The sequence below is a fragment of the Hyperoodon ampullatus genome, assembly GCF_949752795.1.
Source record: "Hyperoodon ampullatus genome assembly, chromosome: 11".
Taxonomy (NCBI): domain Eukaryota; kingdom Metazoa; phylum Chordata; class Mammalia; order Artiodactyla; family Ziphiidae; genus Hyperoodon; species Hyperoodon ampullatus.
The window spans coordinates 1,205,435-1,217,428 of NC_136924.1; positions in this window are offsets into that span (position 1 = coordinate 1,205,435).

An 11,994-nucleotide genomic window follows, 5' to 3' on the forward strand; every position below is an offset into this window, starting at 1 on the left:
AATGTTAGTAATTTGTGATAAAGCCCTACATTGGAGATATATAATATCTATATATAATATAGATATAGAATTCTGAAGGAGGGAGGGATTGACTCTTCGGAAATGTAACGTCTAAGTTGGATCTTGAATGTTGTTTTAGTTTACCAGGGAAATAAAGGACCAAAAAGAATTCTAGGAAGAGAGGTTTTCTTGTTTAAAGGCATGCAAGTGTGAGATCAGATGACACATTGAGAAAAGGGCCAATTTGGCATGGCTGAAGGATATAGTGAGAAGATGATGGACATTGCAAGGAACAAAGCTAGAGGACAAGCAGATTCTAGAACCTGTAGGAGTATTTTGTGCCCTACAAAAAAGTATGAATCCTGCAGTTGATAGCAGCTAATCAAATGGATTTAGGGAGGGAAATAATATGAGTATATTTGTCACTTAGAAGACTCTAGTATATGAGTAATTGGTAGTGGATGGTACTAGAGGTCAGGAATACACTTAAAATCTGTTCTCATAGTCCAGATGAGAGGTGATAATACTCACATCTAGAGCAGTGCAATGGAGAGTACACAGATCCAGTGTATTGAATCAGTGTTGATAGAATTTAATAGTCTTTTGGAAGTTGTGGGTGGAAAGAGATTTAGGGATTATGTCAGCTAATTCTAAATATTTTTGGTGGTAGTATTAAGCAAGATGGAAAATATTAGAGTTGGAGCTGGTTTTGAAGAATGAATGGCATTATGCTGATAATGTAGAGTGACTACTACTTATGAACTTAATAATCACTAACATTTTACCCAAGACTTTACTGAGAGGTCAAATTTAGAATATATTGAATTATTTGATATCGGAAAATAAATTAGCATTTTTTATGATACCTATATTTTGCATTCACATTTCTCTACCATGTATTTAGTAATTACTTAGAGTTTAAAACAGTGGAACAAAACCCCAAGTGAACATTTGGTTAAATAAAAATATGGAAATGTCTGTAGTTACTGAATGAACTTTTCATATGTTAGATTTTTAAGCATAGCATCACGCTCTTTCCAAATTTTTCCTTCATATTTATTTCCTTCATAGCAGACTATTTTGCAATAATCAATATATTTTTCAATATCATTGGACATATTCCAACGTCTGGATTCACAGTTCAGAAATAGTCCATATTTGCCTCTTACTATATTAATTATGCGACTTCAGAAATGTTTAATTCCTAAATAATATTTCTGTGCAATTTGATGTTTCCTTCATCTTTTTGTAACATTAATCCATCCCTTTGTAAATGGAAATTAGTACTTGTTACTAGAAAAGGTTATTAAAACATACAAGAGAGGATACTACTTCAGTCCTGGCTGTGTTTCAGAATCATCTTTCTTGCTTAAAATACATATGCATAGGTCCCATACCCCAAATGTAATATGTCTTTGTCCTCATTTTTTTTTTTAACTAATCTCTCCGTCACATATTCTGTTCCAATGATATTAACCTCCTTGCTATTCCTCATAAATGCTGCACAAGCCTCTGATTTAGTAATTTTGTCTGCAGTATTCTGTAAGACTTTCTTCTCAAGGAGGCCTACCTGGTAAACTATTTAAATTAAAACACCTCCCATTCCCTCTGATCTGATTTTTTTCATAGTATTATTTTTTCCCTTATATCATCTTCTAAATTGTATTTATTTATTATATTGGGTTGGTCAAAAAGTTTGTTTGGGTTTTTCCGCAACATGTCACAGAAAAGCCGAATGATCTTTTTGGCTAACCCAATATTTATTATCCCTCTATCCCATTAGAATATGTATTCTACAGATATATACACATATATTTTTTCTTTTTGTTGTTCTCTGATATATCAAGTGACTGGAACACTGCCTGGCACATAGTAAATGCTCAATAAATATACTGAATGAGAATTCGTGCAGTTGGAAACCAAGAAACTTTACTACTGAAAATTCCATATGTAATTATGTTGCTTTTTCAGGATCACAAACTCCTGACCTAGAGAGTAGTATATGGATATAAACAATAATAATTTTTAACAGAAAACAAAAACTTGTTCTTGCCAGAAGATCTATTGAGCTTTCTTGTTTTATTAGTTAAACTATCTTTTGTCCTGAAATAAGAAGGATTTATCTTTTAGCAGGCATAAAGCTATCTGATCCGATGTTATTTCATGGGTAGAAGAGATTACAGTTCAGTTTTTCTTAAAATTAGTGAAATTTGTTTTTGTCATAAGCAGATATGACTCAACAACTCAAGAAGAGAGGATAAGATGCCTTACTTGCTATTTTTTTAACATCTTTCTTGGAATATAATTGTTTTACAATGTTGTGTTAGTTTCTGCTGTATAACAAAGTGAATCAGTTAAACGTATACATATATCCCCATATCTCCCCTTCTTGCATCTCCCTCCCACCTTCCCTATCCCACCCCCCTTGGTGGTCACAAAGCAACGAGCTGATATCCCTGTACTATGCAGCTGCTTCCTACTAGCTATCTATTTTACATTTGGTAGTGTATACATATCAATGCCATTCTCTCACTTCCTCCCAGTTTACACGTCCCCCTCCCCGTGTCCTCAAGTCCATTCTCTATATCTGCATCTTTCTTCCTGACCTGCCCCAAGGTTCTTCAGAACATTTTTTTTTTTTTTTTTTTTTAGTTTCCATATATATGTGTTATCAGACGGTATTTGTTTTTATCTTTCTGACTTAAGTCACTCTGTATGACAAACTCTAGGTCCATCCACCTCACTACAAATAACTCAATTTCATTTCTTTTTATGGCTGAGTAATATTCCATTGTATATATGCGCCAGATCTTCTTTATCCATTCATCTGTTGATGGACACTTAGGTTGCGTCCATGTCCAGGCTATTGTAAATTCTGTTGCAATGAACATGGTGGTGCATTTCTCTTTTGAATTATGGTTTTCCCAGGGTAATTATGGTTTGCCCAGTAGTGGGATTGCTGGGTCGTATGGTAGTTCTATTTTTAGTTTTTTATGGAACCTCCATACTGTTCTCCATAGTGGCTGTATCAAGTTACATTCCCACCAACAGTGCAAGAGCGTTCCCTTTTCTCCACACCCTCTCCAGCATTTATTGTTTGTAGATGTTTTGATGATGGCCATTATGACTGGTGTGTTTTGATTTGCATTTCTCTGATGATTAGGGATGTTGAGAATCCTTTCAAGTGTTTCTTGGCAATCTGTATATCTTCTTTGAAGAAATGTCTATTTAGGACTTCTGCCCATTTTTGGATTGGGTTTTTGTTTTTTTGATATTGAGCTGCATGAGCTTCTTGTATATTTTGGAGATTAATCCTTTGTCAGTTGCTTCATTTGCAAATATTTTCTCCCATTCTGAGGGTTGTCTTTTCATCCTCTTTATAGTTTCCTTTTCTGTGCAAAAGCTCTTAAGTTTAATTAGGTCCCATTGTTTACTTTTATTTTTATTTCCACTCCTTTAGGAGGTGGAAAGGATCTTGCTGTGATTTATGTCATAGAGTGTTCTGCCTATGTTTTCCTCTAACAGTTCGATAGTGTCTGGCCTTACATTTAGGCCCTTAATCCATTTTGACTTTACCTTTGTGTATGGCGTTAGGAAGTGCTCTACTTTCATTCTTTTACATGCACCTGTCCACTTTTTCCAGCACCACGTATTGAAGAGGCTGTCTTTTCTCCATTGTATATTCTTGCCTCCTTTGTCAAAATTAATGTGACCATAAGTGTGTGGGTTTATCTCTGGGCTTTCTATCCTGCTCCATTGATTCTATATTTCTGTTTTTGTGCCAGTTCCATACTGTCTTGATTACTGTAGCTTTGTAGTATAGTCTGAAGTCAGGGAGCCTGACTCTTCTAGCTCTATTTTTCTTTCTCAAGATTGCTTTGGCTATAGGGGGTCCCTTTTGTTTCCATACAAATTAGGCAACTTTTTGTTCTAGTTCTCTGAAAATGCCATTGGTAATTTGATAGGGATTACATTGAATCTGTAGATTGCTTTGGGTAGTATATTCATTTTCACAATGTTGTTTCTTCCAATCCAAGAACATGGTGTATCTCTCCATCTGTATCTTCTTTAATTTCTTTCATCAGTGTCTTATAGCTTTCTGCATACAGGTCTTTTGCCTCCTTAGGTAGGTTTATTCCTAGGTATTTTATTCTTTTTGTTGCAATGGTAAACGGGAGTGTTTCCTTAATTTCTCTTTCAGATTTTTCATCATTAGTGTATAGGAATGCAAGAGATTTCTGTGCATTAACTTTGTATCCTGCTACTTTACCAAATTCATTGATTACCTCTAGTAGTTTTCTGGTAGCATCTTTAGGGTTCTCTATGTAGAGTATCATGTCGTCAGCAAACAGCGACAGCTTTACTTCTTCATTTCCAATTTAGATTCCTTTTATTTCTTTTTCTTCTCTGATTGCTGTGGCTAAAACCTCCAAAACTATGTTGAATAATGGCGGTGAGAGTGGGCACCCTTGCCTTGTTCCTGATCTTAGAGGAGATGGTTTCAGTTTTTCAACACTGAGAACGATGTTGGCTGTGGGTTTGTCATATATGGCCTTTATTATGTTGAGGTAAGTTCCCTCTATGCCTACTTTCTGGAGGTTTTTTATCATAAATTGGTGTTGAATTTTGTCAAAAGCTTTTTCTGTATCTATTGAGATGATCATATGGTTTTTCTCCTTCACTTTATTAATATGGTGTATCACATTGATTGATTTGCATATATTGAAGAATTTTTTGCTTTCCTGGCATAAACCCCACTTGATCATGGTGTATGATGCTTTTAAGGTGCTGTTGGATTGTGTTTGCTACTATTTTGTTGAGGATTTTTGCATCTATGTTCATCAGTGATATTGGCCTGTAGTTTTCTTTTTTGTGACATCTTTGTCTGGTTTTCGTATCAGGATAATGGTGGCATTGTAGAATGAGTTTGGGAGCGTTCTTCCCTCTGCTTTATTTTGGAAGAGTTTGAGAAGGATAGGTGTTAGCTCTTCTCTAAATGTTTGATAGAATTTGCCTGTGAAGCCATCTGGTCCTGGGCTTTTTTTTTTTTTTTTTTTTTTTAAAGAACTGCTTGTACTTAAATTTTATTTATTTATTTATTTTTGCTGTGTTGAGTCTTCGTTTCTGTGCAAGGGCTTTCTCTAGTTGTGGCAAGCGGGGGCCACTCTTCATTGCGGTGCGCGGGCCTCTCACTATCGTGGCCTCTCTTGTTGCGGAGCACAGGATCCAGATGCGCAGGCTCAGTAACTGTGGTTTATGGGCCTAGTTGCTCTGCGGCATGTGGGATCTTCCCAGACCAGGGCTCGAACCCGTGTCCCCTGCATTGGCAGGCAGATTCTCATCCACTGTGCCATCAGGGAAGCCCTGGTCCTGGGCTTTTGTTTGTTGGAGGATTTTTATTCACAGTTTCAATTTCACTGCTTGTGATTGGTCTGTTTGTATTTTCTATTTCTTCCTGGTTCAGTCTCAGAAGGTTGTGGTTTTCTACGAATTTCTCCATTTCTTTCAGGTTGTCCATTTTATTGGCATATAGTTGCGTGTAGTAATCCCTCATGATTCTTTGTATTTCTGTAGGGCCAATTGTTACTTCTCTTTTTTCATTTCTAACTCTGTTTATTTGAGTCTTCTCCCTTTTTTTCTTGATGAGTCTGGCTAATGGTTTATCAATTTTGTTTATCTTCTCAAAGAACCAGCTTTTAGTTTTATTGGTCTTTGCATTTGTTTCCTTCATTTCTTTTTCATGTATTTCTGATCTGATCTTTATGATTCCTTTCCTTCTGCTAACTTTGGGGGTTTTTTTGTTTTACTTCCTCTACCTGCTTTAGGTGTAAGGTAAGGTTGTTTGAGATTTTTCTTGTTTCTTGAGGTCAGATTGTATTGCTATAAATTTCCCTCTTAGCAGTGCTTTTGCTGCATCCCATAGGTTTTGGTCATAGTGTTTTCATTGCCCTTTTTTTTTTTTTTTTTTTGCGGTACGCGGGCCTCTCACTGTTGTGGCCTCTCCCGTTGCAGAGCACAGGCTCCGGATGCGCAGGCTCAGTGGCCATGGCTCATGGGCCCAGCCGCTCCGCGGCATATGGGATCCTCCCGGACTGGGGCACGAACCCGTATCCCCTGCATCGGCAGGCGGACTCTCAACCACTGCGCCACCAGGGAGGCCCTCATTGCCCGTTTTTGCTAGGTATTTTTTGATTTCCTCTTTGATTTCTTCAGTGATCTCTCGGTTATTTAGTAGTGTATTGTTTAGCCTCCATCTATTTGTATTTTTTACAGTTTTTTTTTTCTGTAATTGATATCTAGTCTCACAGCGTTGTGGTCAGAAAAGATACTTGATACGATTTCAATTTTCTTTAGTTTACCAAGGCTTGATTTGTGACCCAAGATATGATCTATCCTGGAGAATGTTCCATGAGCACTTGAGAAGAAAGTTTAATATGCTGCTTTCAGATGGAATGTCCTATAAATATCAATTAAATCTATCTGGTCTATTGTGTCATTTAAAGCTTGTGTTTCCTTATTTATTTTCATTTTCGATAATCTGTCCATTGGTGCAAGTGGGGTGTTAAAGTTCCTTACTATTATTGTGTTAGTGTCGATTTCCCCTTCTTTGGCTCTTAGCATTTGCCTTGCATATTGAGGTGCTCCTATGTTGGGTGCATAAATGTTTACAATAGTTGTATCTTCTTCTTGGATTGATCCCTTGATCATTATGTAGTATCCTTTCTTGTCTCTTGTAATCGTCTTTATTTTAAAGTCTATTTTGTCTGATGATAAGAATTGATACTCCAGCTTTATTTTTCTATTTCTTTTTCTTTTTTTTTTTTTTTTTGCGGTATGTGGGCCTCTCACTGTTCTGTCCTCTCCTGTTGCGGAGCACAGGCTCTGGACGCGCAGGCTCAGCGGCCATGGCTCACGGGCCCAGCTGCTCCGCGGCATGTGGGATCTTCCCAGACTGGGGCATGGACTCCAGCTTTCTTTTAATTCCCATTTGCATGGAATATCTTTTTCCATCCCCTAACTTTCAGTCGGTATGTGTCACTAGGTCTGAAGTGGGTCCCCTGTAGACAGCATATATACAGGTCTTGTTTTTGTATCCAATCAGCCAGTGTATGTCTTCTGGTTGGAGTATTTAATCCATTTACATTTAAGGTAATTATCGATATGTATGTTCCTATTACCATTTTCTTAATTGTTTTGGGTTTGTTTTTGTAGGTGTTTTCCTGCTCTTGTGTTTCCTGCCTAGAGAAGTTCCTTTAGCATTTGTTGTAAAGCTGATTTAGTGGTGCTGATTCTCTTAACTTTTGCTTGTCTCTAAAGGTTTTAATTTCTCCATTGAGTCTGAATGAGATCCTTGTTGTGTAGAGGAATCTTGGTTGTAGGTTTTTCCCTTTCTTCATTTTAAATATGTCCTGCCCTTCCCTTCTGGCTTGCAGTGCTTATGCTGAAAGTTCAGCTGTTCACCTTATGGGCAACGCTTCTATGTTATTTGTTGCTTTTCCCTTGCTGCTTTTAATATTTTTTCTTTGTATTTAATTTTTGATAGTGATTAATATGCCTCTTGGCATGTTTCTCCTTGGATTTATCCTGTGTGGACTCTCTGTGCTTCCCGGACTTGATTGACCATTTCCTTTCCCGTATTAGGGAAGTTTTCAACCATAATCTCTTCAAATATTTTCTCCGTCCCTTTCTTTTTCTCTTCTTCTAGTACCCCTATAACTCGAATGTTGGTGTGTTTAATGTTGTCCCAAAGTTCTCTGAGACTGTCCTCAATTCTTTTCATTCTTTTCTCTTTATTCTCCTCTGTGGTAGTTATTTTCACTATTTTATCTTCCAGGTCACTTATCTGTTCTTCTACCTCAGTTATTCTGCTATTTATTCCTTCTAGAGAATTTTTAATTTCATTGATTGTGTTGTTCATCATTGTTTGTTTGCTCTTTAATTCTTCTATGTCTTTGTTAAACGTTTCTTGTATGCTCTCCATTCTATTTCCAAGATTTTGGATCATCTTTACTATCATTCCTCTGAATTCTTTTTCAGGTAGACTGCCTATATCCTCTTCATTTGTTAGGTCTGGTGGGTTTTTACCTTGCTCCTTCATCTGCTGCATATTTCTCTGACTTCTCATTTTGCTTAAGTTACTTTGTTTGGGGTCTCCTTTTCACAGCCTGCAGGTTCATAGTTCCAGTTGTTTTGGTGTCTGCCCCAAGTAGGTAATGTTGGTTTAGTGGGTTGTGTACGTTTTCTGGTGGAGGGGACTCATTTCTGTGTTCTGGTGGAGAGGCTGGATATTGTCCTTCTGGTGGGCAGGACTGCATCCGGTGGTGTGTTTTGGGGTGTCTCTGAACTTATTATGATTTTAGGCAGCCTCTATGCTAATGGGTGGGGTTGTGTTCCTGTCTTGCTAGTTATTTGACATAGGGTGTCCAGCATTGAAGCTTGCTGGTCGTTGAGAGGAGCTGGGCCTTAGCATTGAGACAGAGATCTCTGAGAGAGCTCTTGCTGATTGATATTACATGGGGCCGGGAGGTATCTGGTAGACCAATGTCCTGAACTTAGCTCTCCTACCTCAGAGGCTCAGGCCTGACAGCAGGCTGGAGCACCAAGACCCTGTCAGCCACAAGGCTCCTTTTGCTAGAGGATCCACATTTCATCTGTTTTGTGCAGCAACGCTGCCTACACAACCACCAAGTACTGGCTGGATGCTGAGTCGTACCCCACAGGTTGACTCTCCAGGTCCTGCTATTTTTATAGTTATTTCTCTGACCCTCTCAGTACTTGAAATTTGGCTGCAAATTATAATGGAGCTGTATCTTATCCACAGTATTATAACTCTTGGATCATCAGTGCAACTTGTAAAAACATAGTTTCCTCCTACATATTTTGTCTCACATGGTACTATTTCTGGTGCTAACAAGTCAAGTAATAGTATTAGTCAAGTTGGGTAACTAAATAAGCAAAATTAGTGTAATGAACTCAACAATGAATACTTAAAATTAACTTTTGTGATGACAAAATGGCCAAAATATGTTAACAAGTCAGATTACAGATTATAGATTTACTAAATCTTATAGAAATTGTTTTGGGGCACATAGCCAAACTTTATAGTAGTGAGAGAAAGAGAAGGAGAGAGAGAGAGAGAGAGGATAGATAGATAGAGATACTTTTGAAAGAACCAGTGTTTTATTTACTTGTCTTTGTAAATACAGTTACTGCCAGTCCTTGTTTATGACTTCTGTTTTCCAGATTCCCATTCAAAACTCCTATCTTGATACCCTAGTTCATGCTGCCTTACTCTGCACCATATTACAAACCATCAAGGGGAAAAAAAATGAAACTCTTCCTTATTTTAGTAAAATAGATACTCATCTACTTAGATTAAATTATCATATTTAATTCTGCCTAAGCATCAGAGGATGGAGATGACGTTTTATGGTATTTTCAAAATGATATTTGCAAATAGAAAAGTGTTAAGCAATGTATGGTGTATGTCAATATTCACAACTCAAACACTAGACCTTACCTTCTTAAATAGGCAGGTATAGCCTTAAATATTAAAATGTTATGGAGAATGTACTTGAGAAAGGAAGTGATCAGACGTTCTCTTGACATAGTTAGACAGGACAATATTACTGGAAAGAGAAGTAAGAGGTATTATATATGAAACATTAATTTAGCATACTATTTCATAATTGTATTTTTTTAAACTTACTTGACTCTAGGGCACTCTGAGAACAGCAGCTAATTTATTTTGTATTTATTTAAGTCCTAGACGTCTAGTCTCCCAACCTGGCACACATACAGAAGAGAAACAGCAACTAAAAATGATATGCAGATAGTACTGAGAGCATTTTGGAATAGAACCAGGGCAGAATAGAAAACATAAATCCTCAAGTGTTTTGGATTTGTAACAACAATGTGCAGTTCAAGAAGACTGCAGAATGCCACTTTTTCTTCATGCTCCATAATTTTTAGCCACATATACTTCTATCATATATATATATATATATGTACCTATACTGTATATACATATATATACACATATCATTATATGATAGTATTCTACCACTCCCATTTTTGTTTTTCTAATTAAACCTTCAATGAATAGGAAAGTAAAGTAAGTATCCAATAAAAATTGTAAATGGAATAAAAATAAAGCATTGTACGTCCTTTTACTCCTTATATATGGTGAGGATGGACTTGCAAATTAAAATATTTTTGAAGAATGTTGTATACATAAATGGAACTCAGTGCAAATTGTGAAACTCTGTATATATCTGTGATAGGCAGAATAATGGCCTCTCAAACATATTCAAATCCCAATTCCAGAACATAAACTTATGTTATGTTGAATGGCAAAGAGGAATCTAGATTGGAGATAGAATTAAGTTTGCTAATCAACTGATTATAAAATAGGAAGATTATCCTGCAACCACAAGAGTTCCTAAAATGGAAGACTGAAGCAGAAGTTAAGTCAGAGTGATGTCGTGTGAGAACTTGACCGGCGATTGCTAAATTTGAAGATGGAGAAAGGGGCCATGAGTCAAGAAACACAAGAGGGCTCTAGTAGCTAGAAACCTCAAGGAAACAGATTCTTCCTTCAGGTCTCTGGAAAGAGTGCAGCCCTGCAGGACACCTTGATCTTAGGCTGCTAAGACCCTTGTTGACTTCTGCGCTGCAGAACTTCAAAATTACCAATTTGTGTTATGTTAAGCCACTAAGTTTTTGCTGATTTGTTACAGCAGTGGTATAAATCTAGCATCATACCTTTGTTTAATAAATGTGTTGCCACTAAATTAAACTTCAGGGGGTAATTTACTTAAAATGTTTTTATAACCCTTTGAAATTTTAGTTAACTGATTATATTGAAGTTTTACCTTACAAAACATGGGCCCTTTTTATAAGCCCTTTGGTACTATGACCTCCTTCCTATGTTGTAAATTTTTCTCTCAGAATTTGATTTGTGTGTAGGGAAATATATATTTCATATAGGTGTTTAGAATTTTTTTTTTACTTTATTTAGACTGTTGTAAAAAAGTTTTTGAAAATGTTCATTTTCACAACAAATCCTGGAGCCTATAGTTCCACAGGCTTGATTCCATATTTCTCCCTGGTCAGTGACAAATTTATAACATGCTTTCAATAGTAAATTTTGAAGCATGCTGCAGTGGGCTATATGGTACCTCTTACTACATCTATTAATTTCCAAGAGTATTTTTCTTTGGCCATAATTTATACAAGACTCTGTATTACTTATCACCAAGTCTCTATCGATCAGCTAGTTTAGGAATGTTTATTGCTAAGTTTATTTGAATGAGAGAAACAGGCTGAAAGGTCTTTGGGTATTAACGTTACGCTTGTGTGAGGATACATTATCACTCTCAGAGAAGCTGACATTTGGTGGTTGACTTGCATATATTGTTGGCAAGTGCAATGGGATACTGTGGTCCCAATGGTTGCTCAATAAATGAACTTGCTAAGATGTATGTAAGTATGTGTGTGTGTGTGTATATATATATATATGAAATAAACTTACTAGGATTAAAGCAATGTGTGCTTAAAACACATCCTTCCCACTCCTTTTTCAAAGTTAGCTGAAGTGATTCTTCCAAAAATTCAGAAGAATTCATTTACTCCACTGAGCACACATTTCCTTTAAATAATCATTAGTGAATGCTGGTAAGAATCAGTTACACTGGGATGAAATATTAATCTGGAAATTATCTACAACTGCAAACTGCAAACTAATCTTTAATTATATGAAGGGAGAATTTTGGAAAGGAAAAGAAAATGACTCAATAGCAAGGAAATGTATGAAGGAAACCATTTCTCAGTATGAACTGTATGGTACTGAACTGTAAATTTACTCTAAGCCTAACTGTGACCCACCATTATTTTACCTTTATGGATATGTAGATAATTAGTTTAGAGTATGTATTTGAAAAGGTTGTGAGGTTGTAACTTTTCACTGAGTGAGACACTATGAAAGAGATCAGA